At 31.0% G+C, this 19,726-nt stretch overlaps 1 protein-coding gene across 1 annotated transcript in view; it reads left to right on the forward strand.

The window, feature by feature from the left end:
- The first annotated feature begins 1,097 nt into the window (after positions 1–1,097).
- LOC129229880 (origin recognition complex subunit 4-like) overlaps positions 1,098–19,726 on the forward strand; it is a 44,618-nt gene continuing 25,989 nt past the window's right edge. Inside the window, exons 1-2 of the mRNA XM_054864259.1 lie at positions 1,098–1,120; positions 13,533–13,569. The gene's annotated coding sequence lies outside the window, so the exon portion shown is untranslated. The remainder of the gene's footprint in view (positions 1,121–13,532; positions 13,570–19,726) is intronic.

Genomic DNA, 19,726 nt, shown 5'->3' on the forward strand with positions numbered 1-19,726 from the left:
TGCTGTAAAGAATAGAGTAAGATGCCTATAGAATGACTCGCTAGAGTTCGTTTTATTTTAAAAGAAATTTGCCAGATCTGAGCTGAGATCAAATCCGTTGTATGAATTAGAAAAAACTACTGATATTGAAAGAGTAACATCTGAGGTGGTGATGATAATTTTGATGAAGGCGATGACGATAATGAAAACAAAAATGTAACATTTGAGCCTGACTAAATAAGAAATCAATAAAAATAATCAACGATTAACGGAATGAAAATTGTTCGTTGAAGTTTCATTAACTGTTTTTGACAGGATAAACTCTTATTTCTTGAATAATTGAGATTATAATAAACCCAAATAAATAAATAGCGTTAATAATAAAACAGAAATAAACAAATAATGCAAATGTATCCCAAGTAAGCAAAAATAATCTTGCTGAAAATGGTCCAAATAAACAAATGATAAAGAAAATAAATCAAACTTTAGTGAAACATATCGCAACTGAAATTACACGTTTATTATTCTTTTTATTTTTGCATTGAAAGTTAATTTCTTCCCTTCTTAATCAAATGAAAAAATAATAAGAATAAATCCCAAATGATAGTAAAAAAGAAATCAAATAAACAAATAAATAATAATAATGATGAAATGAAAACTAAAAAAGAAATATAAACGCCGAATAAACGGAAAAATAATATAATAAAAATGAAATCGAAATAAACAAATAATACTTCTAAAATAAGTAATAAAACAAGGAAAAAATAATTTAAGTATCCATATCAAAGTTTACAGTTATCGCTAGAGCTTGAAATTTTTTTATTACAGAATCTTTCGAGAACATCTGTAAATAAACAATATTCAGATATTATTGAGAGTTCTCTTATTATATTCAACAGTCAAAATAACTTTACTTTATACCCAAGAGCAATTTCTTTTTGAAACATCCAGCTGAGCATTGGTTCTGGCGGATGATTTATTTTATACTGGGAGAGCAAAGAAATCATGAGCTCGGTTTGCGCAAAAGAAAAATCAATATTGCGCACCAGAAAAATACGACGGAAATAAATTTATCTTTAAGAGAAGAAACTTAAAGGAATAGTTTCAAAATAACTACAGCCACGGGGTGAAAACATCAAAGGTAAATTCTGTTTTGTGAAAGTCATTAAAAGTGTTTTTTTTCCTCTGTGCTCATCTTCGGCTAATTTAGAAAAAAGAAATTGAATGTAAAAAGAAGCTGAAAATAGCTCTATCGTTTTAGGAAGAAATCAAATAGAAAATGGTTGATTCTTGAAGGTTATCAATTGAGTTCGATTTTTTTAAATTGGAAATTGAAATAATTCGAGTTTAATGGAAATGTATCAAACTACTGATGGAAATGTTGCAAAACTTCATATTTGAATGACATTTACTTGTTTTTTTCGAAGTTATGCATTTTTGTCTTTTTTAGGGAGTTTCATTTTATTATTATTATTATTATTATTATTATTGAATTTATCTTCTCAGTTAGGTTTTGGGATGTTTTTTTTTAAACAAAAATGTAAAATCCTCCAGATGATTTGCTTGTCATCAGGGCCCACCAAGAGCCAAGGTGATTTTGGTTGTTGGGCCCCCCTCCTCCACAAAACTTGTCAAATTTAAAAAATTGGTTTTGCAAGGGGTCTCTTTAAGGTACGGAGTCCTAGTTTCCTACTAGCCTGACATGGCATCACGTTGTCCTTGCGTGTTATATTTGCAATTATCTACAAAAATCTCGCTTTCACAAAATCCTTTACGAAGTTAAACAAGGTTTTAGCAAAAACTGGTTTCAAACTCTGAGAAAGCTTCGTCAATGATGTGTAACAGCACTTACCTGGGCTATTATTACCATCTGTTTCCACGAAACAGATGTTACTTTCCATCATCATTTGTGTTTTCAAATTGTTATCTTCAAATTTTTAATCTTGACACATACTCTTTTACTTACAGTTCGTTCAAATCACCAAATGACCAGGTCATAGAAATTTTAACTGGTCAGATCAAACTCCCTTCCAAATTCTCTCCATGGTAAAAAGGATGTTGAAAATGTTTATTTTTATGCTCTAAATTCTATAGTGGAAGAAAAATCTTAAAATTTAAACTCTTGACGACATTGATATTAAATGACCATTAAGTTTACATCAGTTTACTCCCTAGAGCTCTTAACTTTTGTTAAAGTTACTAACCAACTACTTTAATTGTTAGTTAACTACTTCCTTTTTTGTTTCTCTTTTGTTGTTAGTGTCTCATAATGTGCTTCGTTACTTCTTCTAAAAGCTCCGTGTGATTTTCGGTCGTACAAGAGGATTTTTATGTTTTTTGATGAGAATACTATAAAGATGAAATTTATGCAAACTAAAAACAAAATAATTATCAATAACAGGTTTTTCTTCCAAATAAAATTTGAACGAAAAGTTGGAGATATTTTTGTAACTTTGCTATATTGAAGATCCTGATTTTTGCCTAGTTTCACTGCGGGTAACTCAGTGATATTTGAAATAGTTTACACTTTCCACACCAATACGGGAAACTTGTTTTTTTTTTCTTTTTTATTTTTATTTATTTTATTTTTATAACCATCATTGTGTAATGAGTAATGACTTCATTCTATCTTTGCCTTTGAATTTAATTTTGTGATTTAATTTAGCAAGAAACAATTTGCGGCTACGTACTTGAAATTTGAAAAGGAGCATTTCGTTCGTTTCTGAATTTTGAGGATCAAATGTTCTATTCAAAAAATTCGAATGGTGAAGGCAGTATAAAAATGTTAAAACTTTAATATTGAAAAGGGAGTATGGAATAAGTAGGCGGGGAGAAAAAGGCCAAACAAATTTCTCTCAATTTCATCATCCACTGAATTAGAAATAAAACTCAGATGAACAAACAATTCAGTTTCGTCATACACTTAAACATTCCAATCATGCAGGAACGCGCTGTTGATAATATTTTCTTCACCGTGATCCCAAAACGAAATGTCGAATTTACGTGAAAGCAATTCAGATTCTTTTCATCTACTCACGGCGTGTGTCACGTGATTGGGTTATTTATATCACAAAGCTGCTACTTGAGGCCCAAAGCATACGAACGAAACTTCATTTCATTGGCTAATATTGGACACGCCTAAGTGATGTCATAACTGTTGCAGCTCAGTGACAAAGTAAATTATTATCTCTCAATAATGAACAATTTATTTTACTCAGGCTTTGTTTAACATCTTGTCATTAAATCTTTTCTTTTTGAACAATAGAAGCGCTGGCAGTTGAACTTAATTTATGAATCAAACTCTTAATAATTAATTTGAATGCGATGATCGCTTGCATTTTTTTTTTAAATATGATTCGAGTACGAGTCTTATTCGTATGGCTGAAAATTAAATTCTAAATAGTAAACTTGTATACGATGTTTACTAGAAGGATTACTTGTATGATTTGATTCGTGTACAAGTCTTAATTCCAACAACTAAAAATTAAAGTACTGTTAATAATAAATTTGTATAAGATGTTTACTCGATTTACTCGAATAATAAGGGGAATGTGGAACAAAGTGAAATAGTTAAGATGACTGAGCTTTTTCAAAATGAACAAATTAAAATTGTTTTTGAAAGCTACAGTACGTAAACAAAGAACATTGCATTTAAAAATAAAACTTGCATTGAAACATTATTTTTTATTTTTGGCAGTTAAATTGTGCCTTCAAAAATAAAAAAAAGGAAATTTTTCTTTCTTTTTTTTTCATGGGGCAAAGTGAAAAATGAAATATTTTTCGAATGAAGGATTTTCTATTCGATTGTGAAAAATATTTTTGAACAAATGAAAGGATTAAAGTAAAAGGATTATTGAATAAATAAAAAGATAATAAAACTGTAAACTAATAAATAAATACTTAAGTTACTTAATTAATACACGAGGGAAAATAAATGAGTGAATAAAATAGTGAATGAATTAGAAAATAAGTGAATGAATGAATGAGTAAGGGAATTATAAAATAAATGAATGTAAATAAATTAGTTAATAAACGAATGCGTAAGTGGTTTAGTAAATGACGGAATGAGTAAACGAAAGGAACTATTTCACTTTGCCTTGCATGTACTTAACTAATTGTAAAAATATTAAGAATACAAATGAGCTAAATATTAATAAAATAAATTCTGCACTGACTATTAGAAGGTCCCCATTATGGTTTAAAATGTTAATAAGAAGAACTTGATCATTTGATATTTTGATTTACAATAAAATATTACAATTTGAGTATCCATTTTTGAAAATTGCTTGTATTATCAGAGGTTATTTTTTCTTGACTGGAATAACCTCTATATATATATTATTACATGGTCAAAATATTGCAAGGTAAGTGGCGTTAAAAGTGGAGCAAATATTTCACCATTTCACTTTGCACCGTTATTTCACTTTGCCCGACTTTCCCCTACTTTTTTATTTGGTTGGAGTACGAGTTCAATTCTAACGGCTGAAAATTGAATTTGTACATTATGCTTACTAGAATGGTTACTTCTGCAATTTGATTCGAGTACGAGTCTAATTCTAATGGCTAAAAATTAAACCGAAAAAAAAACTTACATAAAATGTTCACCTGAATTACTGCTTATATAATTTGATTAGAGCACGAAACTAATTATAGCAGCTAAATTCAAATATTAATAATAAATTTGTACAAGATATTTACTCAAATGCTTATGTTATATAATTTGATTCGAGTGCGAATCTTATTCGAATGGCTGAAAATTAAGTTCTTAATATTTACGTTGTATACAATGTTTACGCGAATAATTACTTATACGATTTGTTTAGAGCCCGAGTCAAATTCTTAAGACTGAAAACGACTTGAAATTCAATATATCTTGATTTATTTTGTCTACAATATTTTAGTTGATTTATTTTGTCTATAATATTTTAGTTGAATGCGTAGACATATGCAATGCTGAAGTGGATTTTATTTGATCTACAAAATGTAGATTGTGGAATTAACTGCACTAACATTTATTGAACTTTAAAGTCGTGATGCTTTTTTAATGACAATAACAAAAGCTATTATTCGTACTGAAGTTACCGCTTTCTTTGCGATTGGTTAAGGTTTTTTTTTTTTTTTTGAAAGAAACATCAAATGCTTAAAAAACGCATCGGAAATGGAAGCAGTACAGAAAGTAACGGCTAAATAAAAGTTTCCGAAAAAAAGGAGCTCTCTTTTAGTGTTGTCAACCTTCCTAACGTCATAGTCAAAGTTACGGATTTCACACCTTCAAATTATTGCATTATCCTAAAAAATATCCAATTACAAACAGCCGATTAATCGGTAATCAGTAATCGGCCAATTTGCTCATCGGCGTACCCCTTTGTACACATACACAAATCAAGATCAAATTTAATAAAAATTATCAAAGAAACTTCAATTAAGTTATCTATTTGACCCAAGACCATTTACGTGTAACTTTTTACCAGTGACACGCATCACGTTTAACAACGCATCTGACATGTGCTCCCTACTGCAAAGGTAAAAATTAGTGCGAGGGAAAAAATAAATGGAAAAAATACTTTCGAAGTATGAAGGAGGGAAGAACTTGCAGGTGGAAGAGCAGTACAAGTTCTTGCGAAATGGGTTCTCCGGTGGAGAAAATTTAATAATATCAGTTTCCCCTTTTCATCTAACTTTTTACTGCATTTTCTTCCGCTATTTCATTTTTTATTGTTATTTCCGCTCTGCATCAAATACTATAAACATGAAAGAGTCTCTAGCTGGAGAAGAATTATGGTAAAAGTGCTTCAATGAGTAAATAGAACGTCTCCCGATTTCGAAATTCTGAAACTTTTTCCAATGAAAAAAAAAGGGGAAATAATATTTGAGTGATTTCGACACGCATTTTCTGCGATGAAAAACTCTCTCTCTCTCTCTCTTGTTTTTTTTTTTTTTTTTTTTTTTAAAGTTTAATTTGTTTTTACACAAAAGTAAAGAACAATCTTGCATCTGTTCCACACTATGATTTCTGATAGAATTGGTTCAATACCTTACCGCACTAGAGTCACCACGATTTTTGCTGGTTAGGATCTACTGGTTTAATATTCAAAAGAATAACTTGTAATTAATAAATAATGTTTCTCAAATTAATATATAAGCTAATTTACTATCAAATAATTGCATTATAATTTAAGAATTTGAAATTTTTCGTATAATTTCACTTAAAGCACGACAAAACCAGAACATATGCCTACCTAAATTTTTCAAAATATGCATTTAGACTAGAAGTGTAAAAATTAAACAATCGGTTAAAATACTAGAACCGAGCTTAAAACAGTTTTAAGAGGGAAAAATAGATCACCATTCATATTCTGCCAGGTTCGCTTAGTCAGGTAACGGATAAACAAATGTCCCGCTTAAGAATAAAACCATCTGTAACCGAATGCGTAATCTGCTTGTGTGAGTGAAATTTTGTTGAACAAATTAAAATAATAATAATAATAATAATAATAATAAATGAATAAACGACATGAAAAGAAAAAAAAAAGGATGGATTTTTTTATGGCAATATTGGAAGCACTAATTGGGGGATTTCGAATGTTAAAGTTTTTCTTTGACTAGGTCATCTTTATGGATAATTTAAAAATCTAAATGGGGATTATATTATTCTTTATATAGTTTGAAAAACGTGATGCAAAAGTGTTCCCACATCATTTTGAGTAAGCAACCCTCATCCAAAATTATTGACTTTTCAAAAAGCAAAGTAGAGAAAGGATGCCAAAACAAAAATTTTGTAACTTAAGTTTAAAATTACTTACATTTTTAAAAATTTCGTCAGTATTTATGATAAAAACATCCAATGTTGTTTATTGAGCTTGTTTCAAAACGTTTTAACCACTAACATTCATTCTTTTTTCACGAGTTATTATTACGTTTTTATAGAGGTTTTATTAGTTTGGTAATGTAAAGAACATTTCCCCGCATAATCACACCGTCTGCTTAGTGGAATATTATACGTTGGAACCGACAGCATTCGTTTAAGCGGGCTCGATTTTTCAACTGCTCTGAAAAGCAGAAAATAAAGTCATTCTTCAAACAACCTTAATGCTTTTTTAAACACAATTTGAAAAGTTGATGCTAAAGTAATGCTTAAGATCACAATTATAAGTCTGTTGACTGAAGTTTGAAACAATTGAGGCAGTGAGAAGCAAAGGGATGTGTGAATGACAAATTTAAGAATTTGGAAATAACCAGCACAAATAGTATAGGGGACCTCTTCTCTGTCTTGGGGCAAGACATAGTAGAGGAATGTGGGGCAAAGTGAAATAGCGGGGCAAAGTGAAATGGTTGAAATATTTACTCTGTTTTTAGCCCCCTCCCCCCATCTAGTAACATTTTAACTACGTAGTAACACATGTAGCCTACTCAAATTAAGAAAATATTAACTCTGAAAATCATAGAATGTGATAATATAAAAAATACTATTTCAATGCAAGTTTTATTGTAAAATATAATGTTCTTTTTTTATATACTGTAATTTGCAAAACGAAAGTCCAATTTGCTCATTTTGAAAAAGCTCACTCATCTTAACCATTTCACTTTGCCCCACATTCCCCTACTAGTAGCCTTGGTAGGTGCTACTTATTTAGAAAAAAAAAAGAATTCATTGAAAGCCTGCCTCGGATTGGAACTTTAAACGCGTTTTCAATATGTCCACTTATATCCCTTTGCTTCTCACTGCCTCAATTCATCTTTCAATGAAATTATTTTTGGATACATTACATTATTAGCATTCCATTAGTGTACCAAAAAGAAATCATTTCTCTAATTTGTTGATAATTGTTTTTAATATGCATAATAACTGTGCTTCACTCCTAATTTTTCAACGCCAAATTTTTTGAAGTGACTTAGAAAATGACTTTATTTCTGATATCTCAGCTCAATTTGCAGCGTATGAATGGTGGTTAGATTTTTTTTCTTAATTTACCTAAGCTGCTCTCAGACAACAAAATGCTAGGAAATTTTCTAAGGCATTCCGACTAGACAGCCTGTAATAACAGAATTCATACAACGGCAAAACCAGAACTGATTATTATGAAGATGGTAAACCACAATCGCAGAATTTTCTTCTTCTTCTTCTTTAACCCATCATATTCTGTTTTCAGGTTATAAAACGAAAAGAAAACCGACTGGAGACGCTATTCAATTCAAATTCGCTCTTACAGCGACGGAAAAAGTCCTTAACGGAAGAAAAGATGTCAGCTCTGATATCTTCGCGGATAGAAATAAATAATAAAAGACTGTTTTTAAAATGAGCGGGAAAAAGAATTTGAATAAATGCATCTACTCCGAAGAAGGAAAGAACCATTTCACAAAACTGTTTGGGAATGGAAAAATTTAATCATATCGGTTTTATCTTCTCCTGCATATCTTTTCCACTTTTCTTTGTTCTTTATTATTGTTATTTGGTTCTTTTTCATATGGGTTTGGGGAAATAAGTTTTACTATCGAAGAACAAAATTAACCCTAAAAATCTTTGAAATCGAATGGAATTATTCGTTTCGAATCTAAAGTTCCTTCGTGACCTTTTTAAAAAAAAAAAAATTCCAATGTTCCAAGCGTTATCGTTAAGGTGACCATTTATTTATTAATTTACTAATTTGCTCAAAACGGGACACTAAAAAATTTTAAGCAACTGCAAATGTATATAAAAAAGTCGCATGTTGGTTATAATTTGTTCTTTTCTCAGAAAAGAGCATAATAAGCATCTAAAATAAGAAGAATAATTGATGTAGTATTTACATTCTTCTTGTAATTCATTCTAGTAATGCAATATTTTGATACAGTACATTTGATTTCTTTGTGTGCTTTATTATAAAAACAAAATTAACCCGACAAATTCCTGAAATCGAATGGAATTATTTGCTTCGAATGTAATTTTTTAAAAATAAATATTTATCTTGTGCGTTTAATTTTCATTCAAAACTAATTGTAGTTTCAAAAGTTGAAATTTATAATTTGTAAATTCAAAATATCAGCTACCATCCGGTTTTTACGTTTATCAGCAATCCGAGCATTAATTATGTACAATTTGGTATGGTCTATTTCAGTTCGCTTATAAAGTAAACATTGATGCAAATGTAGGAAATGTTTGAAAATAAATTCTTAGTTTGTGTTTTTCAATTTTCCAAGAATAAAAATGATAAACAATACACATACTAAACTTTCCACGTAATCAATATACTGTATTACCCCGCTTTAGCCGACATGCCGAAAAGAGCCGACATGCTGTGGACCAGCATGCCAGGGAATTCGAATTTTGAGGCATGCTAGATATTTCGGGTTTCATTGCGTTGGGAAAAAAAGCCCAAAGCGTCTAAAGAAATTTTCACATCAAAAATATTGTATAAGTTAAAAAAATATTTTATTCTGGAGAAGAAATGCACTGACATGGGTGAGGATTGAACTCACGCTGCTTGAGATTACATACTCTGGAATCGGATTATGAGACTCATGTGCTATGGTGACAGCGCTGCTGAGGTTCTCTACATAGGAATCATTTGTGAATGAAAATAAACTTGGTCAGTTTATCTTTATTTCTATGTATCATTTATAGTGATACGCGTAATAGTTTATGAAATAAAAACTTTTAAAACCGGGATATTATTTTATGCTAACTGTATGTATAATCTAGAAAATTTTAACTGAAATATTTCATGCACAGCTATTTTGTATATGACTAACTAATTTTATGCAATGCTGTGCATATCTTATTATTAAGACACAAGGAAAGAAATATTTAACCTTACCTTTGTAACTACTTATTCAGGATTCAAAGTTCTTCCCATTATTGAAAGAAAATGTTTACTACTTTAAAAATCACAAAAATACAGACTTTGAAGAGCAATTCAAGTTAGGTCTTTAAAGTTTGAAGTTCTATAAAAAAGATAATAACATTAAAACTAATTTTAGTTGAATTTCAGAAATTGCTTTTTAATTTGAAATCAACTTTATTTTTCGAACGAATGAATGCTTTTGATTTTCTCCCCCGTTTTCTAAAATAACAAGAAAAGCTGATTTAATATCAGAGCCACGCTTTTCTATTGAAAAGTGGGGGGGCGGGGAATCAAAGTTTTGCTTTAATCTTATTTCACTTAATATTTTGATGAGTCATCAAATCCGAAATTCTTTCTGATTCATTCGAAAGTAAAATGAATTAAATGTAAGAAAATTTATAAGCATAGCTGTAGAAATTCGTAAATATTTTAAATAACTCATCACTTTTTGTCTGAAAACTTATCAAATAATATTTTTTTAATGTAATTTCTAAGCTGTTTTTAATTAATAAAGACTTTATTGTAGAATCTTCAATTTACTAACAAATCATTTATTAATGGTTTAAAATTACTTTGATCTTTAAAGATTTTATTGCAATCAACAATTTTTAGAATTGGGGTTATTTTTTAGAAAGTCTTTTACAGAAAATAATTCCCATGTCAAAGTATTATACCAGGAACTCAAACTGCAACTCAGAACTGCTATTACGTTACATAGAATATATTCTAAAGCAAATCGCAGAAGAAGGAATTTATTTCGATGTCTTATTCCTCTGCTCAATATAAAATTTAAATTTCGTCGAAGATAGTTTACAATTCCCCTCACACTACAACTTATTAAAACCTTCCAACGTATGTAATTTAATATAGAGTAAAACATTCATTTTTTGGTGGAAGGTAAGAAGATAAATATTATTCTTCGAACATTATCGAAAGGAAAGCATACATTATCAACAACTAAACTTTTAACCCTTAAATCAACTAAACAACAAAAATGCGCTCCTAGCAAAAAAAGGAAAAAAGAATCTTTCTGGGCTTTGCAAACTATATCAATACTTAAATTTAAAACATAGCGCTAATAATTTATTTATTCAATACTCTCAAGTCTTAAACATATTTTAAGGATATTTTCGAAAGTACTATTTTTCCTCTTGGAACTCTAATGCTCGGAAATTAAATTAATTTAACGTCTGCCGTCACGGCACGTCGTTATCTGAAAGATCATTTTTTACCTCGTTCTTTGAGATTTAAATAGTGTTGCCATTTCTGCGCTGTTAGTTACCATAAAAATTTATTTTCATCGCTTAAATCTCGAAGCGCATTAACCAAGTGGAACTAAATAGCTTCAGGCCATTTGCGTGAGTAGATGCAATGAGAATATTTTATTATAGAGCATTCCAATGTACTCTCTTTCTATCAGATTTGCTAAGTACTTTGGAATGGTAGCATATTTAGATTTATTACACGGATAGGGATGGTTCATTTTATGAAAGCTTAGCTCAATAAAAAAAAAGCAAAAGCGAAATATATGAATTTGCTGCTCAAAAGAAGTAGGCATAATAGAATTAAGCATTTTATTTTATTGAAATCTACATTTGATTTTTTATAATCATTAAAAATCTTTCGAATTATTTGTAATTGAAATAAATATTTTACAGTAGAAGAATTAGTACGACTACAATATAGTAAGTTTGGCATGGTTGACTTTAATGACTCATTATGAAAATAGTTTAGATTACATAACGGTTTTTTAAGGTTTCTTGAAATCATCGCTTGACTTTTTTTATTCTTTTTTAAACATTTTTTTAACGGTTTCTTTAGAAATACTTGCAATTAAAATAAACATTTTACGGTGGAAAAGTAAGAATGACTATATCATGGTTAGTTTGTTTTATGGTTGACTTTAATAACTTAGTATGATTATAATTCAGATTATTTAACATTTTTTAAGATTTCTTTACTTGCTTAAGATTTCTTTTCTAATTGCACTTCTCGTTATTTTGATCTCTCGCTATCTCTCTGTTTTTTTTTCTTTTTTTTTTTTTTTTTGCTGAAAGTTCTTTAAAAAGTAATTTTACAATGTCGAACAACGTGTTGAAACATCAAAAATGACGAGACAGAGACAGATTTCATCTAAGGAAAGAAGTTTAGCTTTATAAACAAAATTAATTCAATTTTTTTTTCATTCCCATATTTCTGAAGGGAGAACTTCTCAGAGTGAAAAAACAATATTAAATACCGTATTAGTTATGATCAATTTCTACACACAAAAATATCACCTAATCAGAAGTGCAAAAATGCCTTTCTATCGATGGACAAAGTTTGATGAATCCTGTACTATGTATGGTTATCAGTCTTACATAGGGTGAAATAAAAGGAAACATATTGCATCTTGAACTATAATTTTTCCTATTTTCCTATTTTCGATCATTTTATGCACTTATTCAAGACTACTTTCTAAAAGTATTTTGAAAAATGATTAAATTTTAACGGTGTACTAAGGTATTATCCGATGTAATGATAAACAACTCGATATATATTTCGAAACTTCCTAATCTTAGTGTATTTTTGACAAAAAGTTTCATTACTAGAACAAAGAAAAAGCAAGTATGAATAGTAAGTAAAAAAAAAATATGATTTCAAGTTGACCTCTAGCAAATAGCCAGTTTGTTTTTATTTTTTCTCCTTCAGAGCCTCATAGTACTACTTAAATCCGATCCACAGCCGCCTTAAAGAAAATTGCTTTTTTAAGCATTTTTTAATTGTACTTTTACTGTTTACTCTTATCATTATGTCCACGAATGAAACCGTTGGAATATTTTGAATGTGCATAATCATTTGAATTCTGCATATATGTCTATTTTTATCACAGACGCAACCTTTAAACTATTTTTTGAAGTGAAAACTGCTTTAGGCGCGCTGAGCATTTTTGAGGTGGGGAAAAAAAACATTCATTTCGCGACACCGTCACCGACATTTGGAATACAGCGCATGCGCGGCTTCTCTCAGTTCCTTTACTATACGTTGCTTTTGTTGAGAGCTGTGAGCCTCAGCAGCGCTGTTAGCAGTGCGTGAGTCTCATAATCCGATTCCAGAGTATGTAATCTCAAGCAGCGTGAGTTCGATCCTCACCCGTGTCAGTGCATTTCTATATGAATCGAACATTTAATCTTCTTTTGTAACACAACACATCTAACATACATTTTGGAGTGTTTCAATGTCAATTTTTCGTAATGTTACACCTATCCGATCTTTCAGGTTTTGCAATGTTGTAGGCAATAGTGGTGTATAAACACTGTCTTTGACGAAACCTAATAAAAAAATCACATGGGGTTAGATTTAGGGATCTCGCTGGCCAGCGCATATAGGGTAAATCATCATCACCTGCACGGCCATACGGCCAATCTAGCGTTACGTAACGTTAGTGGCGCAGTGAAAGGGGGGTAAAAACACCCCTCCAGATGTCTTGCTTTTAACATTGTTGTCAATCTTAACACAGTAGTTAATACACGTGTAAGGACTGTTTGACCAAAATCCACCTCCAGAAGAAATTTCTGGCTGCGCTGGTGCGGAACGTGCACGTTTAAGTAGTTACGAACGTTCAAAAAAACTTGGACAGTTTATATTTATTTTTATGTGTCATTTATAGTGACAAGTGTAATAGTTTATGAAATATAAATTTTTAAAATCGGGATATTCTTTTATACTAAACCTGTATATATTTTTTTCTAGTTTTTGAAATCTCCTAAGAAAGTGTCTCTGCTTCAAGGTAAAATTTATGTTTAAACAATTCTTACTTATTTATACACTCTTTGGTTACACTCTTTACTTTTATTTCAAACAAGATTGTAAATGATTGATTGTAACGCGAAATACATTCAAAAATTCAGATTTTTATTCTCTTTGACATAGGAAATGAAAAGGAGATGTAATAGGCAAATTCAGTGAAAAAAATCAATAAAAAAATATGAATAAAATATCGTTGGGCAAGAAAATTGAGGGGAAAAACTTTTTTTTTTTATGCTTTCTTATAATTTCTATCTCTTTATTTGAAATGGAAGAAAGTTACACAACCTTTTATTTAACCATTTTAGAAATAATGCATTAGTAAAACAGAAAATGAGTTTAAAAAAAAATTGTTTTCTTAAATTCAGTTGGAAATGGTACTACTCACGACGTCATGGCAATGGTTTATTTCATTGCGCAGTTGATGGCTGATCAGTAATTTGTCTTACTGTAGTGTAAAAGGTAAATGTAAAAACATTACTTTATTTTTGACTAGTGGTACCCGCACGGCTTTGCCCGTAATAGACAATTAAAAGGTCTTTTGGTTCGCCTGTATATTTACAAATAATGTATGGTGAATTTTCTCGCCAATTGGCTTGTACCCATGTTACGGTTCCACGTTATGATAATTTCGTAATTTACTTGTCCATTTTATGATATTTTTGTTCTTAAAATTGGATTTGAAAAAGAACCATATCGAATTTTCGAAAAATCGCTTCGAGGTGCACACCCCCATGCTACATCCTAACTTTGTGCCAAATTTCATGAAAATCGGTCGAACGGTTTAGGCGCTATGCGCGTCACAGACATCCTACAGACATCCTACAGACATACTACAGACATCCAGACATCCAGACATCCTCCGGACAGAGAGACTTTAAGCTTTATTATTAGTAAAGAAGATAAATATAAAGATTATTTCCCATTTTATTAAATTTCTATGAAAAATGGGCTTAAAATTGGAATAGAAAAAGAACAAAATCGAATTTTCGAAAAATCGCTTCGAGGTGCACACCTTCATGCTACAAAAAACTAACTTCGTGCCAAATTTCATGAAAATCGGCCGAACGGTCTAGGCGCTATGCGCGTCACAGACATCCTACAGACATCCAGACATCCCTCTCGGACAGAGAAACTTTCAGCTTTATTATTAGTAAAGAAAATCACTTCAAAACATTATATTTTGTCTTTAGTATTCAGAAAAATATTTGTTTAGCAAATAAATCTACGTATCTTTTTTTTTCAACTTAAAATGCACTAGGAGAAAAATTATATTTGTATACGATTTATACTTATTACCGTTGTTATGTTACCGTGAAAGATCAAAATTGAAGAGTGTCGACTTACAACGGTGATTTACCGAACATATTTGAACTTTAGTACAACTATACTTTGATATGTTAGTGTTGATGTTCATCGGCTAATTGTCAACATTAACCAGGTTTCGGACTACTACAGTAACATAGGGGAGGGTGGCTCAAAGCCGGTAGGTTTTTGAAGAACGCTCGAAAATTGTAGTTTTTGGATTTCTATCGCAACAATTTCGGTTTTATTTCCTAGCAGGTTTCTTGATCTTCAAAATAAAAACTGATTTTTGTATTATTTCAAACCTACTATTTATTTATAATCAAACTTTACATTGTAGTTTGGTACATTTGCCAATCAAATATGAAGTTATAAATGATTAAAATATTTAACTCTACCTGCCATTAGAAAAAAATATATAAAAAATTTGTACATATCCAATTTAAGGTCAGCACATTTGTTTATAAAACATAAAGAAATAACTTACTAAATTAATAGACTAATTAACTGCTATCCTAAAAAATCACTTTTCAAAGTTATACTTATCCTATTTAAATAGAAAATCTAAGTCGGCACACGAGTCAAGAAAATATAAATAAATATATGATTAAATCCTATACCCGCTTTGCCCGAAGACATGTTTTTTATTTCAATAACTATAACCTTAAATTTAAAAAAGAAACAAACGAAATGAGTATCGTAGTTTGTAGGAGGATGGTATCAGAATAACGTAATATTCTTGACAATAAAAAAAAGTAAGCTGGGCTTCGACTAATCACAAGTTACAAAACTTCATTTTTTTAAAGAAATTTATAATTTTTTTAATTTTAAGCTTGGTTGCGCCATGCCGTTTCACCGTTGCTTCGCTGGGACTGTTTAAAACTCGGCGGTGTTCATGTAAACACGACATACTTATTTATCGCCAATTACACACCATGGGGAAGGGGGGGGGGCATACGAAGGCCTACCCGCTTTGGGCGGCCACCCTTTCCTACACTAGGCTGCAGCTAATTTTAGAAGTATGAAATTATGATCTTCTCACCAATGTGGTTCCTTTTTATGTGTTTAAAAAAAAAAAAAAAAATCAGGCAAATTTTTAACAGGATCAACAATATTTAGAGGTAGCGCAACGATGGGAAAGTTTTAAATGCACTAATACCAATGAATATACGTAATACACGGGAAATTTAACTTATAATGCCAAAATTATAAAAATATATTTATAGGCAAACCGTTTTCTTTCGGTACCGATTTCTCCTCTGTTTGTGAACTGATTTCCTACATTCTTTTTTTGTTCGGTAGCTATTACCGAGTTTTAGTGTTATCAATAAAATTTTTTGAAATCGAATTTTGAAATTAAAGGGGATATTAATAAAAAACGCATTTTCGTCCTAAATTGATCTTTCTACGCGAACGGATGGTCCAATTTTTTCAAATTTGATATGGTTGGAAAGGTCTTTAAAAAACACTCCTAACGAAACAATTGTCAAAGTGCCCAAGGTCCAATAACCTAAATCCACTAGAAAAAAAAAGTTATAAGCGTTTTTTAGTTAGCGAAACTCAAAAAGTTTAATTTTATCTCTTTTCCATTGTTGAAATTCATTGTTGGAAGCGTGAAACATTAAGTTTTAATTCATTTTTAAACCGCTTTTTCTACACGAAAAATGCATTTTAATGCTTCAAGCTTGGTATGGTTGGAAAGCTCGTGCAAAATACTTTGAAACACGTTGTACCCGGTTTACCGAGCGAAAACGCCAACCCGCTAGAAGCGCTAGCGGGAGCAACTTTTAATTGCTAGAAGCAATTAAAAGTTGGTGACAATTCATTTTTATTTGCTTTTTCACGCGACATAGCGTGAAGAAATTGCTGGATAATATTGCGGTGTTGCCATTTCTCGATTGAGCGTAAAGAAATGAAATACTACTCGCATTTGTTTTTATTGGCGTATTATTACGAATTCCAGTGCTTTTGCATGGACAATTATATGTTGCTGCAAGCAGAATTTGTTCATTTGACTGTTGGAAATTTTATATTTCTAACGGCAACAGTCATGCCTACTTTTATAAAAAATAGTGTTTGCACAGAAATTTTACGTATTAAAGAGTTTCACGGTATCATTTCATTCAGAAAGATTTTCGAAATTGTGAAATTGGCGATCTTTATCCAGTGTTGGCACCAATGCCACGGCGAGAAATATATTTATTTTGCATTCGTAAAAAAAGACTAGAGAAATGTCTATTTGCAAGGAGCTGACGACGAATGAATCTCCCCCCACCCCTGTGGCAAGGGGGAAGAAATAAATGACAAGAGGACATCAAGCCTTTTTTTGATAAGATCGTTTATGAAAACAGTGTGACATGTAGTAATGGGAAGAGGGGGTATGGTGAAGTGTGAAACTTTATGAAAAAGGGGAGAGGGATCAAAACGTTTTGAAAAGTGCATCAGTCAGTTATCCCCTAAACCGTAAACAAATCACAAACACGATTTTTTAAAATAAAATTGCACTATTATTTCAACGTCCAGTGCTTTTGAATGGACAATTTTTAATGCAGCAAGAAGAATTCGTTCACTTTACTGTTTGAAATTTTATATTTCTAATGGTAGAGGTCGAGGCAACTTACTCAATAATATTAAACTTTTAAAAAGAAATATTGTTCATCCAGAAGTTTTACGTATAATCTGAGTTTTGCAGCGTCATTTCATTCGGGAAGATTTCGGTAATCGGGAAATTGGCGCTCTTCATCTATTGGCGTCAATTTTTTGGCACCAATTGCAGCGCGTGAAATGTTTTTACTTTGCATACGAAAACAAAGAGTAGGGAAATGTATAATTGCTTAAGGTTACCACAAAATAGGGGCAATCTACGAATGAAGTCCCGCTTTAAGGTGAAGTTCAAGAAATAGTAACAGTTTGTGACAAGGGAGTGGAAAGAAATGACAAGAGGAACATACAGTGGGGAGAATGTGACAACAAAGCCTTTTTTAATAGAAACGTTATGAAGAGCAGCGTGACCTGTGAAAAAAGGAAGATGGGGTATGGTGAAGTGCGAAACTTTGTGACAAAAGGGGGAGAGTGTCGAAAACGTTGAAAAGTCTGACATCAATTATGCACCGCCCTTAACCATAACCAAATCACAAATCACCTTTTTTTAAAAATGAACTATTATTGCGACGTCCAGTATTTTCGAATGGACAGTTGCCACGAGTAAAGTTCGTTCATTTGTTACTTGAAAATTTATATTTCTAATGACGAAGAAGCAACTTACTCAATAATAGTAGACGTTTTATAAGTAATTTTGTTTATTCAGAAGTTTTACGTATAAACTGAGTTTTGATGCTTCATTTCATACGGGAAGATTTCGAAAATTGGATAATTGGCGATTTTTATCTATTGGCGTCAAATTTGTTGTTTCCAATGCCAGGGCGAAAATGTTTTTCCTTTGCATACGTAAACAAAAGAGTAGAAAAATATCTATTTGAATAGGATTAGAACAAGGCAACATGGTATCTAAAATAAAATTGTTCAAGTCAAGAATTTGACGACCACACAAATTTCTCAATCGGGTTGTTTCCAACAGTCAAAAATACTACTTTTAGTCACTGAAAATGTTAGAATAAGCAAAAAAAAAAAAAAAACGTGGAGCCAGAAAAAGCTTTCACAACAGTTATTTTTTATTAATTTTTTTAAAAGTCCGAGTCTGGAAATAAAGCGCTGTCTTTATGACGTTACAAGTGATGTACTTTGGGGTGCTGCTCCATTGCCGCTCTAAATGTTTACGCTTTGCTGTCAACCGCGTTTCCAGGTTATGATAATTTGCGATGTGCGCTAATGGCATCAATGAATGGCATTTCATCGCTTTTAATGCAATGTGCAGAAGCGTAAAAAATGAATTTCAATCTGCGCACCAATTAAAATATTTGTTAAAAAATATTAATTTGTTTTCAAACTATTTAAAAAATGGCTAAAACCCATGTTTTTAAGCATGCTCTTTCCAAAAAAAAAAATACTTATAAAATTTCAGAAATGACCTCATTACCGAATCCCCTTTCATCTATTTATTTTGAGATTAATAGACAAAAAATAAAATTGGAATGAATTACTACTGTTTGATATTGCATATACACATAAAAGTTGTACGTTTCCCCCGATAAGCAGTAAACATGAGTAAGAGTAAAAATAAAAATGTTGGAAATAGTTAAATTCATTCAAGTTTTCTCAAATATTCATTTATGAATAGCGTCGAGTTTCGACCACTGGGCGAACACTAGTATTTATTATTACTTCAGTTACCCATTTTAAGTCATATAAGGTTTATAAGACTACATAAAACTATAAATAGTACCAAAAAAAAAAAAAAACAGACGAGGCATTTTGTATTTCAATCATAGAACGCATTAACCACTGTTTATAAAAGATCGTCTTTTTTTTTAACATTAAGTAGATATTATGGATATTTTTGATTACAATTGAGGCAGTGAGAAGCAAAGGGATGTAAGTGGACATTTTCAAATTTTGAGTAAAACGCGTATAAAGATTACGTCCTAGGTAGGCTTTCATTGAATTTTTTTTCTAAATCATGCTATACAGCCGCACCTACCAGGACTTTTAGTACTATCTCTTGCCCCAAAACAGAGGAGGGGTTCACTTACCATTTGTACTGGTTATCTCCAAATTTTTAATTTTGCCACTTGCATCTCTTTGCTTCTCACTACCTCAATTGAAGGCCTGTTTTCAATTCTTAAAGCTAGAATTTGTTCTTCTAGATAGTATGTTAGTAAACTTTACTTAATTATGCCAAAAACTAAGCAAATTTAGTGAACTGAAATTGTGATGAA

Source organism: Uloborus diversus, chromosome 9 (genome assembly GCF_026930045.1).
Source record: "Uloborus diversus isolate 005 chromosome 9, Udiv.v.3.1, whole genome shotgun sequence".
NCBI classification, from domain to species: Eukaryota; Metazoa; Arthropoda; class Arachnida; order Araneae; family Uloboridae; genus Uloborus; species Uloborus diversus.